This window comes from Somniosus microcephalus, chromosome 26 (assembly GCF_052327205.1).
Source record: "Somniosus microcephalus isolate GS21.2 chromosome 26, FLI_Smic_1.0, whole genome shotgun sequence".
Lineage (NCBI taxonomy): Eukaryota > Metazoa > Chordata > Chondrichthyes > Squaliformes > Somniosidae > Somniosus > Somniosus microcephalus.
This window is the reverse complement of record NC_141012.1, coordinates 30,345,895-30,351,727: the sequence shown is the minus strand read 5'-3', so window position 1 is coordinate 30,351,727 and position 5,833 is coordinate 30,345,895. Positions and strand designations below refer to the sequence as shown.

At 43.3% G+C, this 5,833-nt stretch overlaps 1 long non-coding RNA gene across 2 annotated transcripts; it reads left to right on the top strand.

Annotated features, from left to right (window-relative positions):
* Window positions 1-616: 616 nt before the first annotated feature.
* LOC147100374 (uncharacterized) lies at window positions 617-5,597 on the top strand. 2 transcript variants are annotated; one of them, XR_015073753.1, is made up of 2 exons: window positions 617-685; window positions 5,015-5,597. It is a non-coding gene; the product is annotated as an uncharacterized LOC147100374 (long non-coding RNA). The 2 variants fall into 2 exon arrangements; XR_015073752.1 differs by lacking the exon at window positions 617-685 and adding an exon at window positions 4,155-4,202.
* The last annotated feature ends 236 nt before the right edge of the window (window positions 5,598-5,833 follow it).

Here is a 5,833-nt window from a genome sequence, read left to right as displayed (position 1 = left end):
TTAATCTCAATAAACTATCAATCACTCCTCAGCTGGAGTTTGCATTAAAACTGTACGAGCACACTACTTGAGTAGTCTCTGGGAAGCTCTTCACTTTTTAATTAAATTGAACATTAGTGCTTAGCAAGTTATTGTTAATGGGATCGGCTCCCAAACTTGGGAATCCCTGCTGTTAGTAACCAATAGAGCACATAAAAAAAGGAGTTCTTTATCTGAATAAACTTTTCTTTAGCATGGTCTTTTTAATGTCGCCAGATAAGTCCATAGTTAGATCTCGGAGAATTTGTACCAAAATATTTGCAGTGATGTTAACCCTATAAAGAGTCGGGATTACTGCTTTTCCTGCAGTGTATTTAACTGAGGCTTAGCTCCTTAAAACCTACCTCTTTGACCAAGCTTCTGGTCACCTCTCCTAATGGCCCAGAAATTCGGGTCTCCACTGGTGAGAACGCACGGGGTACTCACCCGTAGGCCCAATGGAAGTGCCGGTTTCCTGCATGCACTGCGCATGCGCGGGAAACCGGCACTTCCGTTCCCCTGAACGAAGGGGTTCAGAGGTCGAATGCGTGCGCGAGAGAGGCTGCGCGTGCGCATCGAACTTACGTTTTTTTTGCAGGTTTTCCCGGGAGGGTAAGTCTCCAGAAGTTGCACATAAAAAGCAGTCACAAGGCCTGCTTTTTACAAGGTAAGTGGTGAATTAATTAAAATTAAAACATTTTTTCCACAGGGTTATTATTTTTAAATACTTTAAAGAAAGGTAAGTTTATTTTTAGCCCCGTTAGAAAATAAAATTATTTTTTTCAAAAATTTAAATTATTGTTTAAAATAGTTATTTCATGTAATTTATAGTTTATTTAAAAAATGTGATTTTTAAAAAATGTATTTGAAGATTTAGTGATTTTTGGGGCTTATAGTATTTATAAGTTTGACAGGCCTTCCTGTCAAACTTATGAATGAAGCATTCCCTGCTACCTTTGGCTCTCCATGGCCCACATGAACCCTGGGGGCGCATCGAACTAACTGCGCCCCTGGGATACGCAAGCACTGCGCGCCGGCAGTTGGAGCAGGCCCAGGATCACAATTCCACGGGGGCCCACAGCTCAACGGCCGGCGCGCTAGGTAAGTGCAGGTCGGGGGCTTACACCCGCGGGAGGCCCCCGACCCGAATTTCTGGGCCATTAATATCTCCTTATGTGGATCAATGTCAAATTTTGTCTGATAGCTCTCCTGTGAAGCGCCTTGGGCCGTTTTACTATGTTAAAGGTGCTATATAAATGCAAGTTGTTATTTAAGTATTAGAGACTCTTGACTATTTAATTCTGTTAAACACGAGATATGTATGTCAGCATGGCCAAGATATTAGTTTGAACATATGAATATCTTCAAACTCAGGGTAGTCAGCATTTCATTCTTCGTACTGTGGTGTCTTTAGATATGCTGTTCACATTTGTTGAAATTCCTACATTTTGAACACTGGTTTTATTACGAATGATTTTAAAACCATTTGTATTGGGATAAGTTCAGCAAATTTCTATTTCTTAACATTCTTTAAGAGATTTTCATGATTTCTGGCAGCACTGAGTTTGAACCTAGGTGCAAGAGGGGAAAGGCCATATTGTAAAAGATAGAAAGAACTTGGATTTATATAGCGCCTTTCATGACCTCAGGACGTCCCAAAGTGCTTTACAGCCAATGAAGTACTTTTGAAATGTAGTCACTGTTGTAATCAATAAGAGTAAAGACGTCTTACTGCAATTATATAGGGCCCTGGTGAGACCACACCTGGAGTATTGTGTACAGTTTTGGTCTTCTTACCTAAGGAAGGATATACTTGCCATAGACTGAGTGCAACAAAGGTTCACCAGACTGGTTCCTGGGATGGGGGGATTGTCCTTGGGTTGGGGGGATTGTCCTATGAGGAGTGATTAAGTAGACTAGGCCTATATTCTCTCGAGTTTAGAAGAATGAAAGGTCATCTCATTGAAACATACAAAATTCTTACAGGGTAGATGCTGGGAGGATGTTTCCCCTGGCTGGGGAGTCTAGAACCAGGGGTCACAGTCTCAGAATAAGGGGTTGGCCATTTAGGACTGAGATGAGGAGAAATTTCTTCACTCAGAGGGTGGTGAATCTTTGGAATTCTCTACCCCAGAGGGCTGTGGAGGCTCAGTCGTTGAGTATATTCAAGACAGAGAGCGATAGATTTTTGAATATTAAGGGTTTCAAGGGATCTGGGGATAGTGCAGGAAAGTGGAGATGAGGTAGAAGATCTTATTGAATGGCGGAGCAGGCTCAAAGGGCCAAATGGCCTACTCCTGCTCCTATTTCTTATGTTCTTATGTTATGTTCCTAATATCATCACCCATCCCCTCACAGTCTCCCAGTAAATTTTTAACTGTTTTAAAAACAAGGCTGCTCCATTCAGGGTGATTGCTCAATTTTACAACACTATAGAGATGATTCTGCAACCCAACACCTCCAATGAGTGCAGCTGTCAGCGAGTACACTTTGGAGAATCAACAGAAGGAAAACCCCAGGCTGTGGACCCATTATTTCCTGAGGTGCATTCCCTGTGAGTCCTGCCCTACAATCGGAACATCAGATTGGAGAATCGCCATTTAGGGTTTACAAGGTTTGACAGCTATAAGCTTTAAAAGGACTTCATCAACTGGCAGAGTGAGTGGTAAGACACTGTCTGCATTGCATGAGCAGCACTCGGAACATACCTTTGTGCTACTCACCCCATCTGCCAAATTCCACTATAACTCTTTTACTTCTTTTGTCCGATCGCAGCCCTGCCTTCGATCTATTTTATTTTCCTTCCAGTTTTGAAGAAGGGTTTCGACCCGAAACATCAACTCAAATTTCTCTCCACGGATGCTGCCTGACCTGCTGAGTTTTTCCAGCATTTTCTGTTGTTATTCCACTATAACTATTTAGCCAAGTCCTGACCTGAAATGAGTGCAGCCCATTTACTAACTGCTGCTGCCAGGTTAGAGGTCTGGCATGTTGCTTATGGGCTTGTATTGTGCTATGTATGACCCAAAGTGTCAGCCTTGGCTCCGTGGGTAGCACTCTCACCTCTGAGTCACAGGTCGTGGATTCAAGCCCCACTCCAGAGATTTGAGCACATAATCTAGGCTGACACTTCTGTGCAGTACCGAGGGAGCGCTGCACTGTCGGAGGTGCCGTTTTCTGATAAGGTGTTAAACTGATGCTCTGTTTGCCCTCTCAGGTGGACGTATAAGATCACATGGCACTATTCGAAGAAGAGCAGGGGAGTTCTCCTGGTGCCATGGCCAACATTATCCCTCAACCAGCACCTAAAAAAACATTTTTATCTGGTCTTTTATTTCATTGCTGTTTGTGGGACCTTGATGTATGCAAATTGGCTGCCGTGTTTCTTATATTACAAAAGTGACTACACTTTACAAGTATGTCATTGACTGTAAAGCACTTTGGGACGTCCTGAAATTGTAAAAGGCGCTATATAAATGCAAGTCTTTCTTTCAAAGTGCCAAGCCTCATTTAAATCATGCAGAATGCACAAGTGTGTGCCTTATGTGTAAGTTGTATTATATTTGTGACCTAGATCTGATCATCAGAAATATTGGTCTTGATATTAAACCCACCATGTTGGGCAGAAGAGGGGGGGGGGAAATCGGAGGGGGCAGAGCATCAGTTTAACATCTTATCAGAAAAGCGGCACCTCCAACAGTGCAGCGCTCCCCCGGTACTGCACAGAAGTGTCAGCCGAGATTATGTGCTCAAATCTCTGGAGTGGGGCTTGAACCCACTACCTCTGACTCAGAGGTGAAAGTGCTACCAACTGAGACTAGGCTGACACTTTGGGTCATACATAGCACAATACAAGCCCATAAGCAACATGCCAGACTTCTTACCTGGTAGCAGCAGTTAGTAAATGGGCTGCATTTATTTAATGAGCTAATTTAATGAGCTAAATACGAGGATCGCGTCCCCTAACAAACCGCGCACATGCCCACTGCCTTTTTTACGGTGGCGTATCTCAGGGCGTCGAGTGCCCTGCCATGGAGAGGGGGGAGCATTTAATTAACATATTTAAATCAGGCTCCTACAGTGCAATTTGGAGCCTGATTTAAAATTGACTGTTGCTGCATGGGTTTTCCATGATTCGGAAAACTCTGCAGTCAAAGGGAGGCGGGAACTGCCGGCTCCAGAAGGTAAGTTCCTCTTTTAGCACTCCTTGTGGGCCATGAGCAGGAGTCCTCCTCCTGAGCCACTCAAGGAAACTATTGGCTTCCACCTCCTCCAGATCGCAGACCTCTCTGACCTCCTGATTACCGGGGACCGTCCCCAAGGGTCACCGGCAGCGACCTCCAGCCGTTGGTGTTCCCTCCCGACCGCCGGCCAGCCTGTCCATTTGGCCGGTTGTTGGGGAAGAAACGGAGCTAAAAAATGTTAATGAGGTTCTGCCATTACGTTCGGCAGAACCTCCGCGTACCTGGTCTTGCCGGGTCCTTCGGGCATTTTCAGCCTTCTCCGCACCCTCCCCACCTCCCCATAAATAAATATCAGGGCCATTAGGTAAGCTAATAGTTCTGTGATTTAACTTCTACTTAGATCAGGTTTGAGAACTGATATCCTTGGTGTTCTACAGGCAGGAACATTGTAAATGGGGTTACAATTTTGTTCCACGTATAGCTCGTAGAGGAAATCATCCCCACAGTTATGTAACCGACCTGAGAAATGGGCAAAATAAAAGCTGGTGTGAGCAAAAAGGTGCCACAGAGGCAATCTCTGGTCTGTGCTGCCCTTCTAAAAATAAATCCTGACTTGCCCTTGTTTTAATGCACCATTTCACCTATAAAATAATTCAAAAAGCCTGGCAAGGCCTCATTTTAAGAGTTTCGCAGGGACAAAGGGAAAAGGGTTTTTGTAGGGAATGTTAAATCCCATGAACTGCATGCAGTCAACTGTTTATGATTGTACAATCCATTATTACTTTCTCTTCTCCACCCCCTCCCCCTAATAGGTCATCAAATGTTCCACAAAAACTTGATCTGATGTGAGAATTGAAACAAATGTCATGGCGTTGTTTTGCCAGTTCGTTTAAAAGCTGTTCCAGTTGGAGGATCTTCCGTCCTTCAACACATTCGTTTTTATCCACTTCTGATATGTGCACCAGAATGAAAAAAAGTTGCCTGCATTTTCAATAGAATAACTCTGAAAGGCTGGCTCAAACTTGCAGAAAATGGGTGATTTACAGACTCCTTCAATACCCTATTCTTTCAGAGCTACAGGAAATAAAGAAAGCTTTTCATTTAGCCCGATTCCAACCTGCCAGTGTGGAACTGCATTAGAGTGTGTCCAACTGTAGTGCCTGCAGCTCCGATCAACAGTGAGTCTCTCTTTAATCTCTTCTGGATAAGGGATAGCTGCATCTTGGCAAAAGCTGTGATAATTCTCATTTCAATTCAGCAGCACCTCGAAGCCTGCTGCCCGTTATCAATGAGCTTTTGTAGCTGTTGAGTTTTTTTTTTAAATTCGCGTTTGTATGTTGTAATCAAAATCAGTGTGAAAATTAAAGCAAAATGCAATGAGCATTTAGACCTGTGCCTTAGAATCTCGAACTTATAATTGAAAGGGAATTTCCAGTTAAGATACACTGCTTCGTGTTTGTATTTAAAGGTAAATTAATGGTACTCGTAAATTGAACTGTGCCTTTTGAATAAATCAAGATGTTTTTACTCCTTGGCCTTAATGAGTAGAATTAGTATTTTCACCACCTTTTTGTCATTAAACATAGAACATAGAAAAATAGGAGCAGGAGTAGGCCATTCGGCCCTTTAAG